The sequence below is a fragment of the Stenella coeruleoalba genome (assembly GCF_951394435.1).
Source record: "Stenella coeruleoalba genome assembly, contig: scaffold_29, whole genome shotgun sequence".
NCBI classification, from domain to species: Eukaryota; Metazoa; Chordata; class Mammalia; order Artiodactyla; family Delphinidae; genus Stenella; species Stenella coeruleoalba.
In genome coordinates, this window is record NW_027645960.1 from 1120990 (window position 1) to 1140318 (window position 19329).

The 19329-nt window shown below is 43.9% G+C and overlaps 1 long non-coding RNA gene across 5 annotated transcripts in view; it reads right to left on the reverse strand.

The window, feature by feature from the left end:
• LOC307181435 overlaps window positions 1-19329 on the reverse strand; it is a 2786049-nt gene that overhangs the window by 522152 nt on the left and 2244568 nt on the right. Inside the window, exon 6 of one of the 5 annotated variants that reach the window (XR_013826767.1) lies at window positions 19155-19235. The exons of the other annotated variants lie outside the window; for them this stretch is intronic. This is a non-coding gene — a long non-coding RNA (uncharacterized lncRNA). Of the gene's footprint in view, window positions 1-19154; window positions 19236-19329 lie in introns of those variants that run through there. 5 annotated transcript variants of the gene reach the window in all.

Genomic DNA, 19329 nt, shown 5'->3' on the forward strand with positions numbered 1-19329 from the left:
ATGGTGTTTCCTGAAACATCTAAAAAACAAAGCAACAGAGCCTAGGGCACTTCCACTTATGGTCCTATAGCTTAGGGAAATTAAAATCAAAAAGACACAGCCACCCCAAAGTTTGGGACGCCTCTGTTTACAAGAACCTCGTTTACAGTACAAGTTCAACATCGCAGAAAGTGAAAAATGGATAAAGAAGTTGTGGTATTTACTTACAAAGCAATATCACTCAGCAATGAAATCTATGTCATCAGGCCCTTAGCATCACAATGAGTGGATTCAGGTATGATGATTCTAACTGAAATAAGTCACACAGAAAAAGAAACATCATAAGATATCAGTAATACACGGAATGGAACCTTGGCTACACAGGAACTGAATTACAGAACAGAACAGGGTCTCAAATTTAGAAAACCAACTTATTCTTGCTTAAGGGTAAAGGTGAGTTGGGGTGCTGCATAAAACCAGAGATTGAAATGAGCACAGATAAAGTTCCTTAAGTCAAATATGGAATAGACAAGAGCTACTCCTTGCTCAACGAAATGGACTCAACACCGCATATTAAACGCCTAAGAATGTACCTGACTAGTAAGTATCGTAAAACCTATGGATTGCTATGTCTCCAAAAGAGAATCAAGCATGTGTACAGGGGCATAAACGCAGCAGTGATAGGATTGGAGAGGTTCGGTGAGCAAATGAAGACCCTTTGAAGTCATATTGCATGGTACCCATTCCACGGGTTTCAACTACCCAGCTTTTAGGTATTTTTCCTTCAGCTAAAACATGCATGTGGAACCCAGAGTATGATCAACCATGTGATCGGGAGACGTGTTCAAATATGTCTCAGTTTTCCTCCCCTGGTACTCGGGTGCAACATTCCAGACGCTTTACTAACACTCTCCCCACTTGGAGAGTCAGTCCCTTTAACCTCCTGTTTGGCCCAGTTTGCAATTTCTGCGGAAGATGAACAGGAATAGCGAGAACCAATGAGAGGCTAGCTGGAGGTGTCTGGACGGGCAAATTTAACTCTCATTTCCCACCAGGAAGAGGAATTAACCAAAGGCTCAGCGTGCCGTGCTGGAACCAGATTAGGGCCTGAAGCCATCCTGCGGTGTTGCGGCCAGGTCACAAGAAAGCGAGTTGAAGAAAGGAGCTCAGGGGCACTGTAATTCACAAACCTGCAGAGTTATAAATGACAGCTATCGTCCAAAAATACACTGAAGTAAGGCTGCCAAGAGGACTTGAAAGCGGGGCAGAATTGCAGGAAACCGATTTCAGGAGGTAGACTGGAATTGCATTGAAAGCATAGGAAAAGAGGCAGAACGTCCACAATGATGCACTTGGCCAAAAAGGGCGTATGCATTTTTTCCTGAATATATTCAGGAAAAAACGCATACGCCCTTTTTGGCCAACCAAGCAAGCTTGCAAAGGAAATCTGCACTACAATGAAGTCTCACTTCCCCCCGGTCAAAAGGGCCATCTGAAAAAAGTGTAAAATCCAGAAAGGCAGGACAGGCCATGGAGAACTGGGAGCCTTGTTATGCTGATGGGCGGGATGTAAATTGCCAACAACCACTCGGGAGAAGTGTATGGTGTTTCCTGAAACATCTAAAAAACAAAGCAAAAGAACCTAGGGCACTTACACTTATGGTCCTATAGCTTAGGGAAATTAAAATCAAAAAGACACAGCCACCCCAAAGTGTGGGACGCCTCTGTTTACAAGAACCTCGTTTACAGTACAAGTTCAACATCGCAGAAAGTGAAAAATGGATAAAGAAGTTGTGGTATTTACTTACAAAGCAATATCACTCAGCAATGACATCTGTGTCATCAGGCGCTTAGCAGCACAATGAGTGGATTCAGGTACGATGATTCTAACTGAAATAAGTCACACAGAAAAAGAAACATCATAAGATATCACTAATACACGGAATGTAAACCTGGCTACACAGGAACTGAATTCCAAAACAGAACAGGGTCGCAAATTTAGAAAACCAACTTATGCTTGCTTAAGGGGAAAGGTGAGTTGGGGTGCTGCATAAAACCAGAGATTGAAATGAGCACAGATAAAGTTCCTTAAGCCAAATATGGAATAGACAAGAGCTACTCCTTGCTCAACGAAATGGACTCAACACCCCATATTAAACGCCTAAGAATGTACCTGACTAGTAAGTATCTTAAAACCTATGGATTGCTATGTCTCCAAAAGAGAATCAAGCGTGTGTACAGGGGCATAAACGCAGCAGTGATAGGATTCGAGAGGTTCGGTGAGCAAATGAAGACCCTTTGAAGTCATATTGCATGGTACCCATTCCACGGGTCTCAACTCTCCAGGTTTAAGGTATTCTTCCTTCAGCTAAAACATGCATGTGGAACCCAGAGTATGATCAACCGTGTGAACGGGAGACGTGTTCAAATATGTCTCAGTTTTCCTCCCCTGGTACTCGGGTGCAACATTCCAGACGCTTTACTAACACTCTCCCCACTTGGAGAGTCAGCGCCTTTAACCTCCTGTTTGGCCCAGTTTGCAATTTCTGCGGAAGATGAACAGGAATAGCGAGAACCAATGAGAGACTAGCTGGAGGTGTCTGGACGGGCAAATTTAACTCTCATTTCCCACCAGGAAGAGGAAATAACCAAAGGCTCAGCATGCCGTGCCGGAACCAGATTAGGGCCTGAAGCCATCCTGCGGTGTTGCGGCCAGCTCACAAGAAAGCGAGTTGAAGAAAGGAGCTCAGGGACACTGTAATTCACAAACCTGCAGAGTTATAAATGACAGCTATCGTCCAAAAATAGACTGTAGTAAGGCTGCCAAGAGGACTTGAAAGCAGGGCAGAATTGCAGGAAACCGATTTCAGGAGGTAGACTGGAATTGCATTGAAAGCATAGGAAAAGAGGCAGAACGTCCACAATGATGCACTTGGCCAAAAAGGGCGTATGCGTTTTTTCCTGAATATATTCAGGAAAAAACGCATACGCCCTTTTTGGCCAACCAAGCAAGCTTGCAAAGGAAATCTGCACTACAATGAAGTCTCACTTCCCCCCGGTCAAAAGGGCCATCTGAAAAAAGTGTAAAATCCAGAAAGGCAGGACAGGCCATGGAGAACTGGGAGCCTTGTTATGCTGATGGGCGGGATGTAAATTGCCAACAGACACTCGGGAGAAGTGTATGGTGTTTCCTGAAACATCTAAAAAACAAAGCAACAGAGCCTAGGGCACTTCCACTTATGGTCCTATAGCTTAGGGAAATTAAAATCAAAAAGACACAGCCACCCCAAAGTTTGGGACGCTTCTGTTTACAACAACCTCGTTTACCGTACAAGTTCAATATCACAGAAAGTGAAAAATGGATAAAGAACTTGTGGTACTTACGTACAATGCAGTATCACTCAGCAATGAAATCTATGTCATCAGGCCCGTAGCAGCATAATGAGTGGATTCAGGTACGATGATTCTAACTGAAATAAGTCACACAGAAAAAGAAACATCATAAGATATCACTAATACACGGAATGTAAACTTGGCTACACAGGAACTGAATTCCAAAACAGAACAGGGTCTCAAATTTAGAAAACCAACTTATGCTTGCTTAAGGGGAAAGGTGAGTTGGGGTGCTGCATAAAACCAGAGATTGAAATGAGCACAGATAAAGTTCCTTAAGTCAAATATGGAATAGACAAGAGCTACTCCTTGCTCAACGAAATGGACTCAACACCCCATATTAAACACCGAAGAATGTACCTGACTAGTAAGTATCTTAAAACCTATGGATTGCTATGTCTCCAAAAGAGAATCAAGCGTGTGTACAGGGGCATAAACGCAGCAGTGATAGGATTGGAGAGGTTCGGTGAGCAAATGAAGACCCTTTGAAGACATATTGCATGGTACCCATTCCACGGGTCTCAACTCTCCAGGTTTAAGGTATTCTTCCTTCAGCTAAAACATGCATGTGGAACCCAGAGTATGATCAACCGTGTGAACGGGAGACGTGTTCAAATATGTCTCAGTTTTCCTCCCCTGGTACTCGGGTGCAACATTCCAGACGCTTTACTAACACTCTCCCCACTTGGAGAGTCAGCGCCTTTAACCTCCTGTTTGGCCCAGTTTGCAATTTCTGTGGAAGATGAACAGGAATAGTGAGAACCAATGAGAGACTAGCTGGAGGTGTCTGGACGGGCAAATTTAACTCTCATTTCCCACCAGGAAGAGGAATTAACCAAAGGCTCAGCGTGCCGTGCCGGAACCAGATTAGGGCCTGAAGCCATCCTGCGGTGTTGCGGCAAGCTCACAAGTAAGCGAGTTGAAGAAAGCAGCTCAGGGGCACTGTAATTCACAAGCCTGCAGAGTTATAAATGACAGCTATCGTCCAAAAATAGACTGAAGTAAGGCTGCCAAGAGGACTTGAAAGCGGGGCAGAATTGCAGGAAACCGATTTCAGGAGGTAGACTGGAATTGCATTGAAAGCATAGGAAAAGAGGCAGAACGTCCACAATGATGCACTTGGCCAAAAAGGGCGTATGCGTTTTTTCCTGAATATATTCAGGAAAAAACGCATACGCCCTTTTTGGCCAACCAAGCAAGCTTGCAAAGGAAATCTGCACTACAATGAAGTCTCACTTCCCCCCGGTCAAAAGGGCCATCTGAAAAAAGTGTAAAATCCAGAAAGGCAGGACAGGCCATGGAGAACTGGGAGCCTTGTTATGCTGAAGGGCGGGATGTAAATTGCCAACAGACACTCGGGAGAAGTGTATGGTGTTTCCTGAAACATCTAAAAAACAAAGCAACAGGGCCTAGGGCAGTTCCACTTATGGTCCTATAGCTTAGGGAAATTAAAATCAAAAAGACACAGCCACCCCAAAGTTTGGAACAGCTCTGTTTACAAGAACCTCGTTTACAGTACAAGTTCAACATCGCAGAAAGTGAAAAATGGATAAAGAAGTTGTGGTATTTACTTACAAAGCAATATCACTCAGCAATGAAATCTGTGTCATCAGGCCCTTAGCAGCACAATGAGTGGATTCAGGTATGATGATTCTAACTGAAATAAGTCACACAGAAAAAGAAACATCATAAGATATCAGTAATACACGGAATGTAAACTTGGCTACACAGGAACTGAATTACAGAACAGAACAGGTCTCAAATTTAGAAAACCAACTTATTCTTGCTTAAGGGTAAAGGTGAGTTGGGGTGCTGCATAAAACCAGAGATTGAAATGAGCACAGATAAAGTTCCTTAAGCCAAATATGGAATAGACAAGAGCTACTCCTTGCTCAACGAAATGGACTCAACACCCCATATTAAACGCCTAAGAATGTACCTGACTAGTAAGTATCTTAAAACCTATGGATTGCTATGTCTCCGAAAGAGAATCAAGCATGTGTACAGGGGCATAAACGCAGCAGTGATAGGATTGGAGAGGTTCGGTGAGCAAATGAAGACCCTTTGAAGTCATATTGCATGGTACCCATTCCACGGGTTTCAACTACCCAGGTTTAAGGTATTCTTCCTTCAGCTAAAACATGCATGTGGAACCTAGAGTATGATCAACCATGTGATCGGGAGACGTGTTCAAATATGTCTCAGTTTTCCTCCCCTGGTACTCGGGTGCAACATTCCAGACGCTTTACTAACACTCTCCCCACTTGGAGAGTCAGTCCCTTTAACCTCCTGTTTGGCCCAGTTTGCAATTTCTGCGGAAGATGAACAGGAATAGCGAGAACCAATGAGAGGCTAGCTGGAGGTGTCTGGACGGGCAAATTTAACTCTCATTTCCCACCAGGAAGAGGAATTAACCAAAGGCTCAGCATGCCGGGCCGGAACCACATTAGGGCCTGAAGCCATCCTGCGGTGTTGCGGCCAGGTCACAAGAAAGCGAGTTGAAGAAAGGAGCTCAGGGGCACTGTAATTCACAAACCTGCAGAGTTATAAATGACAGCTATCATCCAAAAATAGACTGAAGTAAGGCTGCCAAGAGGACTTGAAAGCGGGGCAGAATTGCAGGAAACCGATTTCAGGAGGTAGACTGGAATTGCATTGAAAGCATAGGAAAAGAGGCAGAACGTCCACAATGATGCACTTGGCCAAAAAGGGCGTATGCATTTTTTCCTGAATATATTCAGGAAAAAACGCATACGCCCTTTTTGGCCAACCAAGCAAGCTTGCAAAGGAAATCTGCACTACAATGAAGTCTCACTTCCCCCCGGTCAAAAGGGCCATCTGAAAAAAGTGTAAAATCCAGAAAGGCAGGACAGGCCATGGAGAACTGGGAGCCTTGTTATGCTGATGGGCGGGATGTAAATTGCCAACAGACACTCGGGAGAAGTGTATGGTGTTTCCTGAAACATCTAAAAAACAAAGCAACAGAGCCTAGGGCACTTCCACTTATGGTCCTATAGCTTAGGGAAATTAAAATCAAAAAGACACAGCCACCCCAAAGTTTGGGACGCCTCTGTTTACAAGAACCTCGTTTACAGTACAAGTTCAACATCGCAGAAAGTGAAAAATGGATAAAGAAGTTGTGGTATTTACTTACAAAGCAATATCACTCAGCAATGAAATCTATGTCATCAGGCCCTTAGCATCACAATGAGTGGATTCAGGTATGATGATTCTAACTGAAATAAGTCACACAGAAAAAGAAACATCATAAGATATCAGTAATACACGGAATGGAACCTTGGCTACACAGGAACTGAATTACAGAACAGAACAGGGTCTCAAATTTAGAAAACCAACTTATTCTTGCTTAAGGGTAAAGGTGAGTTGGGGTGCTGCATAAAACCAGAGATTGAAATGAGCACAGATAAAGTTCCTTAAGTCAAATATGGAATAGACAAGAGCTACTCCTTGCTCAACGAAATGGACTCAACACCGCATATTAAACGCCTAAGAATGTACCTGACTAGTAAGTATCGGAAAACCTATGGATTGCTATGTCTCCAAAAGAGAATCAAGCATGTGTAAAGGGGCATAAACGCAGCAGTGATAGGATTGGAGAGGTTCGGTGAGCAAATGAAGACACTTTGAAGTCATATTGCATGGTACCCATTGCACGGTTCTCAACTCTCCAGGTTTAAGGTATTCTTCCTTCAGCTAAAACATGCATGTGGAACCCAAGTATGATCAACCATGTGAACGGGAGACGTGTTCAAATATGTCTCAGTTTTCCTCCCCTGGTACTCGGGTGCAACATTCCAGACGCTTTACTAACACTCTCCCCACTTGGAGAGTCAGCACCTTTAACCTCCTGTTGGCCCAGTTTGCAATTTCTGCGGAAGATGAACAGGAATAGCGAGAACCAATGAGAGGCTAGCTGGAGGTGTCTGGACGGGCCAATTGAACTCTCATTTCCCACCAGGAAGAGGAATTAACCAAAGGCTCAGTGTGCCGTGCCGAAACCAGATTAGGGCCTGAAGCCATCCTGCGGTGTTGTGGCCAGGTCACAAGAAAGCGAGTTGAAGAAAGGAGCTCAGGGGCACTGTAATTCACAAACCTGCAGAGTTATAAATGACAGCAATCGTCCAAAAATAGACTGAAGTAAGGCTGCCAAGAGGACTTGAAAGCGGGGCAGAATTGCAGGAAACCGATTTCAGGAGGTAGACTGGAATTGCATTGAAAGCATAGGAAAAGAGGCAGAACGTCCACAATGATGCACTTGGCCAAAAAGGGCGTATGCGTTTTTTCCTGAATATATTCAGGAAAAAACGCATACGCCCTTTTTGGCCAACCAAGCAAGCTTGCAAAGGAAATCTGCACTACAGTGAAGTCTCACTTCCCCCCGGTCAAAAGGGCCATCTGAAAAAAGTGTAAAATCCAGAAAGGCAGGACAGGCCATGGAGAACTGGGAGCCTTGTTATGCTGAAGGGTGGGATGTAAATTGCCAACAGACACTCGGGAGAAGTGTATGGTGTTTCCTGAAACATCTAAAAAACAAAGCAACAGGGCCTAGGGCAGTTCCACTTATGGTCCTATAGCTTAGGGAAATTAAAATCAAAAAGACACAGCCACCCCAAAGTTTGGAACGGCTCTGTTTACAAGAACCTCGTTTACAGTACAAGTTCAACATCGCAGAAAGTGAAAAATGGATAAAGAAGTTGTGGTATTTACTTACAAAGCAATATCACTCAGCAATGAAATCTGTGTCATCAGGCCCTTAGCAGCACAATGAGTGGATTCAGGTATGATGATTCTAACTGAAATAAGTCACACAGAAAAAGAAACATCATAAGATATCAGTAATACACGGAATGTAAACTTGGCTACACAGGAACTGAATTACAGAACAGAACAGGGTCTCAAATTTAGAAAACCAACTTATTCTTGCTTAAGGGTAAAGGTGAGTTGGGGTGCTGCATAAAACCAGAGATTGAAATGAGCACAGATAAAGTTCCTTAAGCCAAATATGGAATAGACAAGAGCTACTCCTTGCTCAACGAAATGGACTCAACACCCCATATTAAACGCCTAAGAATGTACCTGACTAGTAAGTATCTTAAAACCTATGGATTGCTATGTCTCCGAAAGAGAATCAAGCATGTGTACAGGGGCATAAACGCAGCAGTGATAGGATTGGAGAGGTTCGGTGAGCAAATGAAGACCCTTTGAAGTCATATTGCATGGTACCCATTCCACGGGTTTCAACTACCCAGGTTTAAGGTATTCTTCCTTCAGCTAAAACATGCATGTGGAACCTAGAGTATGATCAACCATGTGATCGGGAGACGTGTTCAAATATGTCTCAGTTTTCCTCCCCTGGTACTCGGGTGCAACATTCCAGACGCTTTACTAACACTCTCCCCACTTGGAGAGTCAGTCCCTTTAACCTCCTGTTTGGCCCAGTTTGCAATTTCTGCGGAAGATGAACAGGAATAGCGAGAACCAATGAGAGGCTAGCTGGAGGTGTCTGGACGGGCAAATTTAACTCTCATTTCCCACCAGGAAGAGGAATTAACCAAAGGCTCAGCATGCCGGGCCGGAACCACATTAGGGCCTGAAGCCATCCTGCGGTGTTGCGGCCAGGTCACAAGAAAGCGAGTTGAAGAAAGGAGCTCAGGGGCACTGTAATTCACAAACCTGCAGAGTTATAAATGACAGCTATCATCCAAAAATAGACTGAAGTAAGGCTGCAAAGAGGACTTGAAAGTGGGGCAGAATTGCAGGAAACCGATTTCAGGAGGTAGACTGGAATTGCATTGAAAGCATAGGAAAAGAGGCAGAACGTCCACAATGATGCACTTGGCCAAAAAGGGCGTATGCATTTTTTCCTGAATATATTCAGGAAAAAACGCATACGCCCTTTTTGGCCAACCAAGCAAGCTTGCAAAGGAAATCTGCACTACAATGAAGTCTCACTTCCCCCCGGTCAAAAGGGCCATCTGAAAAAAGTGTAAAATCCAGAAAGGCAGGACAGGCCATGGAGAACTGGGAGCCTTGTTATGCTGATGGGCGGGATGTAAATTGCCAACAGACACTCGGGAGAAGTGTATGGTGTTTCCTGAAACATCTAAAAAACAAAGCAACAGAGCCTAGGGCACTTCCACTTATGGTCCTATAGCTTAGGGAAATTAAAATCAAAAAGACACAGCCACCCCAAAGTTTGGGACGCCTCTGTTTACAAGAACCTCGTTTACAGTACAAGTTCAACATCGCAGAAAGTGAAAAATGGATAAAGAAGTTGTGGTATTTACTTACAAAGCAATATCACTCAGCAATGAAATCTATGTCATCAGGCCCTTAGCATCACAATGAGTGGATTCAGGTATGATGATTCTAACTGAAATAAGTCACACAGAAAAAGAAACATCATAAGATATCAGTAATACACGGAATGGAACCTTGGCTACACAGGAACTGAATTACAGAACAGAACAGGGTCTCAAATTTAGAAAACCAACTTATTCTTGCTTAAGGGTAAAGGTGAGTTGGGGTGCTGCATAAAACCAGAGATTGAAATGAGCACAGATAAAGTTCCTTAAGTCAAATATGGAATAGACAAGAGCTACTCCTTGCTCAACGAAATGGACTCAACACCGCATATTAAACGCCTAAGAATGTACCTGACTAGTAAGTATCGTAAAACCTATGGATTGCTATGTCTCCAAAAGAGAATCAAGCATGTGTAAAGGGGCATAAACGCAGCAGTGATAGGATTGGAGAGGTTCGGTGAGCAAATGAAGACACTTTGAAGTCATATTGCATGGTACCCATTGCACGGTTCTCAACTCTCCAGGTTTAAGGTATTCTTCCTTCAGCTAAAACATGCATGTGGAACCCAAGTATGATCAACCATGTGAACGGGAGACGTGTTCAAATATGTCTCAGTTTTCCTCCCCTGGTACTCGGGTGCAACATTCCAGACGCTTTACTAACACTCTCCCCACTTGGAGAGTCAGCACCTTTAACCTCCTGTTGGCCCAGTTTGCAATTTCTGCGGAAGATGAACAGGAATAGCGAGAACCAATGAGAGGCTAGCTGGAGGTGTCTGGACGGGCCAATTGAACTCTCATTTCCCACCAGGAAGAGGAATTAACCAAAGGCTCAGTGTGCCGTGCCGAAACCAGATTAGGGCCTGAAGCCATCCTGCGGTGTTGTGGCCAGGTCACAAGAAAGCGAGTTGAAGAAAGGAGCTCAGGGGCACTGTAATTCACAAACCTGCAGAGTTATAAATGACAGCAATCGTCCAAAAATAGACTGAAGTAAGGCTGCCAAGAGGACTTGAAAGCGGGGCAGAATTGCAGGAAACCGATTTCAGGAGGTAGACTGGAATTGCATTGAAAGCATAGGAAAAGAGGCAGAACGTCCACAATGATGCACTTGGCCAAAAAGGGCGTATGCGTTTTTTCCTGAATATATTCAGGAAAAAACGCATACGCCCTTTTTGGCCAACCAAGCAAGCTTGCAAAGGAAATCTGCACTACAATGAAGTCTCACTTCCCCCCGGTGAAAAGGGCCATCTGAAAAAAGTGTAAAATCCAGAAAGGCAGGACAGGCCATGGAGAACTGGGAGCCTTGTTATGCTGAAGGGCGGGATGTAAATTGCCAACAACCACTCGGGAGAAGTGTATGGTGTTTCCTGAAACATCTAAAAAACAAAGCAACAGAGCCTAGGGCACTTCCACTTATGGTCCTATAGCTTAGGGAAATTAAAATAAAAAAGACACAGCCACCCCAAAGTTTGGAACGGCTCTGTTTACAAGAACCTCGTTTACAGTACAAGTTCAACATCGCAGAAAGTGAAAAATGGATAAAGAAGTTGTGGTATTCACTTACAAAGCAATATCACTCAGCAATGAAATCTATGTCATCAGGCCCTTAGCAGCACAATGAGTGGATTCAGGTATGATGATTCTAACTGAAATAAGTCACACAGAAAAAGAAACATCATAAGATATCAGTAATACACGGAATGGAAACTTGGCTACACAGGAACTGAATTACAGAACAGAACAGGGTCTCACATTTAGAAAAACAACTTATGCTTGCTTAAGGGTAAAGGTGAGTTGGGGTGCTGCATAAAACCAGAGATTGAAATGAGCACAGATAAAGTTCCTTAAGCCAAATATGGAATAGACAAGAGCTACTCCTTGCTCAACGAAATGGACTCAACACCGCATATTAAACGCCTAAGAATGTAACTGACTTGTAAGTATCTTAAAACCTATGGATTGCTATGTCTCCGAAAGAGAATCAAGCATGTGTACAGGGGCATAAACGCAGCAGTGATAGGATTGGAGAGGTTCGGTGAGCAAATGAAGACCCTTTGAAGTCATATTGCATGGTACCCATTCCACGGGTTTCAACTACCCAGGTTTAAGGTATTCTTCCTTCAGCTAAAACATGCATGTGGAACCTAGAGTATGATCAACCATGTGATCGGGAGACGTGTTCAAATATGTCTCAGTTTTCCTCCCCTGGTACTCGGGTGCAACATTCCAGACGCTTTACTAACACTCTCCCCACTTGGAGATTCAGTCCCTTTAACCTCCTGTTTGGTCCAGTTTGCAATTTCTGCGGAAGATGAACAGGAATAGCGAGAACTAATGAGAGACTAGCTGGAGGTGTCTGGACGGGCAAATTTAACTCTCATTTCCCACCAGGAAGAGGAATTAACCAAAGTCTCAGCGTGCTGTGCCGGAACCAGATTAGGGCCTGAAGCCATCCTGCGGTGTTGCGGCCAGCTCACAAGAAAGCGAGTTGAAGAAAGGAGCTCAGGGGCACTGTAATTCACAAACCTGCAGAGTTATAAATGACAGCTATCATCGAAAAATAGACTGAAGTAAGGCTGCCAAGAGGACTTGAAAGCAGGGCAGAATTGCAGGAAACCGATTTCAGGAGGTAGACTGGAATTGCATTGAAAGCATAGGAAAAGAGGCAGAACGTCCACAATGATGCACTTGGCCAAAAAGGGCATATGCGTTTTATCCTGAATATATTCAGGAAAAAACGCATACGCTCTTTTTGGCCAACCAAGCAAGCTTGCAAAGGAAATCTGCACTACAATGAAGTCTCACTTCCCCCCGGTCAAAAGGGCCATCTGAAAAAAGTGTAAAATCCAGAAAGGCAGGACAGGCCATGGAGAACTGGGAGCCTTGTTATGCTGATGGGCAGGATGTAAATTGCCAACAGACACTGGGGAGAAGTGTATGGTGTTTCCTGAAACATCTAAAAAACAAAGCAACAGAGCCTAGGGCACTTCCACTTATGGTCCTATAGCTTAGGGAAATTAAAATCAAAAAGACACAGCCACCCCAAAGTTTGGGACGCCTCTGTTTACAAGAACCTCGTTTACAGTACAAGTTCAACATCGCAGAAAGTGAAAAATGGATAAAGAAGTTGTGGTATTTACTTACAAAGCAATATCACTCAGCAATGAAATCTATGTCATCAGGCCCTTAGCAGCACAATGAGTGGATTCAGGTATGATGATTCTAACTGAAATAAGTCACACAGAAAAAGAAACATCATAAGATATCAGTAATACACGGAATGTAAACTTGGCTACACAGGAACTGAATTACAGAACAGAACAGGGTCTCAAATTTAGAAAACCAACTTATTCTTGCTTAAGGGTAAAGGTGAGTTGGGGTGCTGCATAAAACCAGAGATTGAAATGAGCACAGATAAAGTTCCTTAAGCCAAATATGGAATAGACAAGAGCTACTCCTTGCTCAACGAAATGGACTCAACACCCCATATTAAACGCCTAAGAATGTACCTGACTAGTAAGTATCGTAAAACCTATGGATTGCTATGTCTCCAAAAGAGAATCAAGCATGTGTACAGGGGCATAAACGCAGCAGTGATAGGATTGGAGAGGTTCGGTGAGCAAATGAAGACCCTTTGAAGTCATATTGCATGGTACCCATTACACGGGTCTCAACTCTCCAGGTTTAAGGTATTCTTCCTTCAGCTAAAACATGCATGTGGAACCCAAGTATGATCAACCATGTGATCGGGAGACGTGTTCAAATATGTCTCAGTTTTCCTCCCCTGGTACTCGGGTGCAACATTCCAGACGCTTTACTAACACTCTCTCCACTTGAAGAGTCAGCACCTTTAACCTCCTGTTTGGCCCAGTTTGCAATTTCTGCGGAAGATGAACAGGAATAGCGAGAACCAATGAGAGGCTAGCTGGAGGTGTCTGGACGGGCCAATTGAACTCTCATTTCCCACCAGGAAGAGGAATTAACCAAAGGCTCAGTGTGCCGTTCCGAAACCAGATTAGGGCCTGAAGCCATCCTGCGGTGTTGCGGCCAGCTCAAAAGAAAGCGAGTTGAAGAAAGGAGCTCAGGGGCACTGTAATTCACAAACCTGCAGAGTTATAAATGACAGCAATCGTCCAAAAATAGACTGAAGTAAGCCTGCCAAGAGGACTTGAAAGCGGGGCAGAATTGCAGGAAACCGATTTCAGGAGGTAGACTGGATTTGCATTGAAAGCATAGGAAAAGAGGCAGAACGTCCACAATGATGCACTTGGCCAAAAAGGGCGTATGCGTTTTTTCCTGAATATATTCAGGAAAAAACGCATACGCCCTTTTTGGCCAACCAAGCAAGCTTGCAAAGGAAATCTGCACTACAATGAAGTCTCACTTCCCCCCGGTCAAAAGGGCCATCTGAAAAAAGTGTAAAATCCAGAAAGGCAGGACAGGCCATGGAGAACTGGGAGCCTTGTTATGCTGAAGGGCGGGATGTAAATTGCCAAAAACCACTCGGGAGAAGTGTATGGTGTTTCCTGAAACATCTAAAAAACAAAGCAACAGAACCTAGGGCACTTCCACTTATGGTCCTATAGCTTAGGGAAATTAAAATCAAAAAGACACAGCCACCCCAAAGTTTGGAACGGCTCTGTTTACAAGAACCTCGTTTACAGTACAAGTTCAACATCGCAGAAAGTGAAAAATGGATAAAAAAGTTGTGGTATTTACTTACAAAGCAATATCACTCAGCAATGAAATCTGTGTCATCAGGCCCTTAGCAGCACAATGAGTGGATTCAGGTATGATGATTCTAACTGAAATAAGTCACACAGAAAAAGAAACATCATAAGATATCAGTAATACATGGAATGTAAACTTGGCTACACAGGAACTGAATTACAGAACAGAACAGGGTCTCAAATTTAGAAAACCAACTTATGCTTGCTTAAGGGTAAAGGTGAGTTGGGGTGCTGCATAAAACCAGAGATTGAAATGAGCACAGATAAAGTTCCTTAAGCCAAATATGGAATAGACAAGAGCTACTCCTTGCTCAACGAAATGGACTCAACACCCCATATTAAACGCCTAAGAATGTACCTGACTAGTAAGTATCTTAAAACCTATGGATTGCTATGTCTCCGAAAGAGAATCAAGCATGTGTACAGGGGCATAAACGCAGCAGTGATAGCATTGGAGAGGTTCGTGAGCAAATGAAGACCCTTTGAAGTCATATTGCATGGTACCCATTCCACGGGTTTCAAATACCCAGGTTTAAGGTATTCTTCCTTCAGCTAAAACATGCATGTGGAACCCAAGTATGATCAACCATGTGAACGGGAGACGTGTTCAAATATGTCTCAGTTTTCCTCCCCTGGTACTCGGGTGCAACATTCCAGACGCTTTACTAACACTCTCCACACTTGGAGAGTCAGCGCCTTTAACCTCCTGTTTGGCCCAGTTTGCAATTTCTGCGGAAGATGAACAGGAATAGCGAAAACCAATGAGAGACTAGCTGGAGGTGTCTGGACGGGCAAATTTAACTCTCATTTCCCACCAGGAAGAGCAATTAACCAAAGGCTCAGCGTGCCGTGCCGGAACCAGATTAGGGCCTGAAGCCATCCTGCGATGTTGCGGCCAGGTCACAAGAAAGCGAGTTGAAGAAACGAGCTCAGGGGCACTGTAATTCACAAACATGCAGAGTTATAAATGACAGCTATCGTCCAAAAATAGACTGAAGTAAGGCTGCCAAGAGGACTTGAAAGCGGGGCAGAATTGCAGGAAACCGATTTCAGGAGGTAGACTGGAATTGCATTGAAAGCATAGGAAAAGAGGCAGAACGTCCACAATGATGCACTTGGCCAAAAAGGGCGTATGCGTTTTTTCCTGAATATATTCAGGAATAAACGCATACGCCCTTTTTGGCCAACCAAGCAAGCTTGCAAAGGAAATCTGCACTACAATGAAGTCTCACTTCCCCCCGGTCAAAAGGGCCATCTGAAAAAAGTGTAAAATCCAGAAAGGCAGGACAGGCCATGGAGAACTGGGAGCCTTGTTATGCTGATGGGCGGGATGTAAATTGCCAACAACCACTCGGGAGAAGTGTATGGTGTTTCCTGAAACATCTAAAAAACAAAGCAACAGAGCCTAGGGCACTGCCACTTATGGTCCTATAGCTTAGGGAAATTAAAATCAAAAAGACACAGCCACCCCAAAGTTTGGAACGGCTCTGTTTACAAGAACCTCGTTTACAGTACACGTTCAACATCGCAGAAAGTGAAAAATGGATAAAGAACTTGTGGTACTTACGTACAATGCAGTATCACTCAGCAATGAAATCTATGTCATCAGGCCCGTAGCAGCATAATGAGTGGATTCAGGTACGATGATTCTAACTGAAATAAGTCACACAGAAAAAGAAACATCATAAGATATCACTAATACAAGGAATGTAAACTTGGCTACACAGGAACTGCATTCCAAAACAGAACAGGGTCTCAAATTTAGAAAACCAACTTATGCTTGCTTAAGGGGAAAGGTGAGTTGGCGTGCTGCATAAAACCAGAGATTGAAATGAGCACAGATAAAGTTCCTTAAGCCAAATATGGAATAGACAAGAGCTACTCCTTGCTCAACGAAATGGACTCAAAACCCCATATTAAACGCCTAAGAATGTACCTGACTAGTAAGTATCTTAACACTATGGATTGCTATGTCTCCAAAAGAGAATCAAGCGTTTGTACAGGGGCATAAACGCAGCAGTGATAGGATTGGAGAGGTTCGGTGAGCAAATGAAGACCCTTTGAAGTCATATTGCATGGTACCCATTCCACGGGTCTCAACTCTCCAGGTTTAAGGTATTCTTCCTTCAGCTAAAACATGCATGGGGAACCAAGAGTATGATCAACCATGTGAACGGGAGACGTGTTCAAATATGTCTCAGTTTTCCTCCCCTGGTACTCGGGTGCAACATTCCAGACGCTTTACTAACACTCTCCCGACTTGGAGAGTCAGTCCCTTTAACCTCCTGTTTGGCCCAGTTTGCAAATTCTGTGGAAGATGAACAGGAATAGCGAGAACCAATGAGAGGCTAGCTGGAGGTGTCTGGACGGGCAAATTTAACTCTCATTTCCCACCAGGAAGAGGAATTAACCAAAGGCTCAGCATGCCGGGCCGGAACCAGATTAGGGCCTGAAGCCATCCTGCGGTGTTGCGGCCAGGTCACAAGAAAGCGAGTTGAAGAAAGGAGCTCAGGGGCACTGCAATTGACAAACCAGCAGAGTTATAAATGACAGCTATCGTCCAAAAATACACTGAAGTAAGGCTGCCAAGAGGACTTGAAAGCGGGGCAGAATTGCAGGAAACCGATTTCAGGAGGTAGACTGGAATTGCATTGAAAGCATAGGAAAAGAGGCAGAACGTCCACAATGATGCACTTGGCCAAAAAGGGCGTATGCGTTTTTTCCTGAATATATTCAGGAAAAAACGCATACGCCCTTTTTGGCCAACCAAGCAAGCTTGCAAAGGAAATCTGCACTACAATGAAGTCTCACTTCCCCCCGGTCAAAAGCACCATCTGAAAAAAGTGTAAAATCCAGAAAGGCAGGACAGGCCATGGAGAACTGGGAGCCTTGTTATGCTGATGGGCGGGATGGAAATTGCCAACAACCACCCGGGAGAAGTGTATGGTGTTTCCTGAAACATCTAAAAAACAAAGCAACAGAGCCTAGGGCACTGCCACTTATGGTCCTATAGCTTAGGGAAATTAAAATCAAAAAGACACATCCACCCCAAAGTTTGGGACGCCTCCGTTTACAAGAACCTCGTTTACAGTACAAGTTCAACATCGCAGAAAGTGAAAAATGGATAAAGAACTTGTGGTACTTACGTACAATGCAGTATCACTCAGCAATGAAATCTATGTCATCAGGCCCGTAGCAGCATAATGAGTGGATTAAGGTACGATGATTCTAACTGAAATAAGTCACACAGAAAAAGAAACATCATAAGATATCACTAATACACGGAATGTAAACTTGGCTACACAGGAACTGCATTCCAAAACAGAACAGGGTCTCAAATTTAGAAAACCAACTTATGCTTGCTTAAGGGGAAAGGTGAGTTGGGGTGCTGCATAAAACCAGAGATTGAAATGAGCACAGATAAAGTTCCTTAAGCCAAATATGGAATAGACAAGAGCTACTCCTTGCTCAACGAAATGGACTCAACACCGCATATTAAACGCCTAAGAATGTACCTGACTAGTAAGTATCTTACAACCTATGGATTGCTATGTCTCCGAAAGAGAATCAAGCATGTGTACAGGGGCATAAACGCAGCAGGGATAGGATTGGAGAGGTTCGGTGAGCAAATGAAGACCCTTTGAAGTCATATTGCATGGTACCCATTACACGGGTCTTATCTCTCCAGGTTTAAGGTATTCTTCCTTCAGCTAAAACATGCATGTGGAACCCAAGTATGATCAACCATGTGAACGGGAGACGTGTTCAAATATGTCTCAGTTTTCCTCCCCTGGTACTCGGGTGCAACATTCCAGACTCTTTACTAACACTCTCCCGACTTGGAGAGCCAGTCCCTTTAACCTCCTGTTTGGCCCAGTTTGCAATTTCTGTGGAAGATGAACAGGAATAGCGAGAACCAATGAGAGACTAGCTGGAGGTGTCTGGATGGGCAAATTTAACTCTCATTTCCCACCAGGAAGAGGAATTAACCAAAGGCTCAGCGTGCCGTGCCAGAACCAGATTAGGGCCTGAAGCCATCCTGCGGTGTTGCGGCCAGGTCACAAGAAAGCGAGTTGAAGAAAGGAGCTCAGGGACACTGTAATTCACAAACCTGCAGAGTTATAAATGACAGCTATCGTCCAAAAATAGACTGAAGTAAGGCTGCCAAGAGGACTTGAAAGCGGGGCAGAATTGCAGGAAACCGATTTCAGGAGGTAGACTGGAATTGCATTGAAAGCATAGGAAAAGAGGCAGAACGTCCACAATGATGCACTTGGCCAAAAAGGGCGTATGTGTTTTTTCCTGAATATATTCAGGAAAAAACGCATACGCCCTTTTTGGCCAACCAAGCAAACTTGCAAAGGAAATCTGCACTACAATGAAGTCTCACTTCCCCCCAGTCAAAAGGGCCATCTGAAAAAAGTGTAAAATCCAGAAAGGCAGGACAGGCCATGGAGAACTGGGAGCCTTGTTATGCTGATGGGCGGGATGTAAATTGCCAACAGACACTCAGGAGAAGTGTATGGTGTTTCCTGAAACATCTAAAAAACAAAGCAACAGAGCCTAGGGCACTTCCACTTATGGTCTTATAGCTTCGCGAAATTAAAATCAAAAAGACACAGCCACCCCAAAGTTTGGGACGCCTCCGTTTACAAGAACCTCGTTTACCGTACAAGTTCAATATCACAGAAAGTGAAAAATGGATAAAGAACTTGTGGTACTTACGTACAATGCAGTATCACTCAGCAATGAAATCTATGTCATCAGGCCCGTAGCAGCATAAGGAGTGGATTCAGGTACGATGATTCTAACTGAAATAAGTCACACAGAAAAAGAAACATCATAAGATATCACTAATACACGGAATGTAAACTTGGCTACACAGGAACTGCATTCCAAAA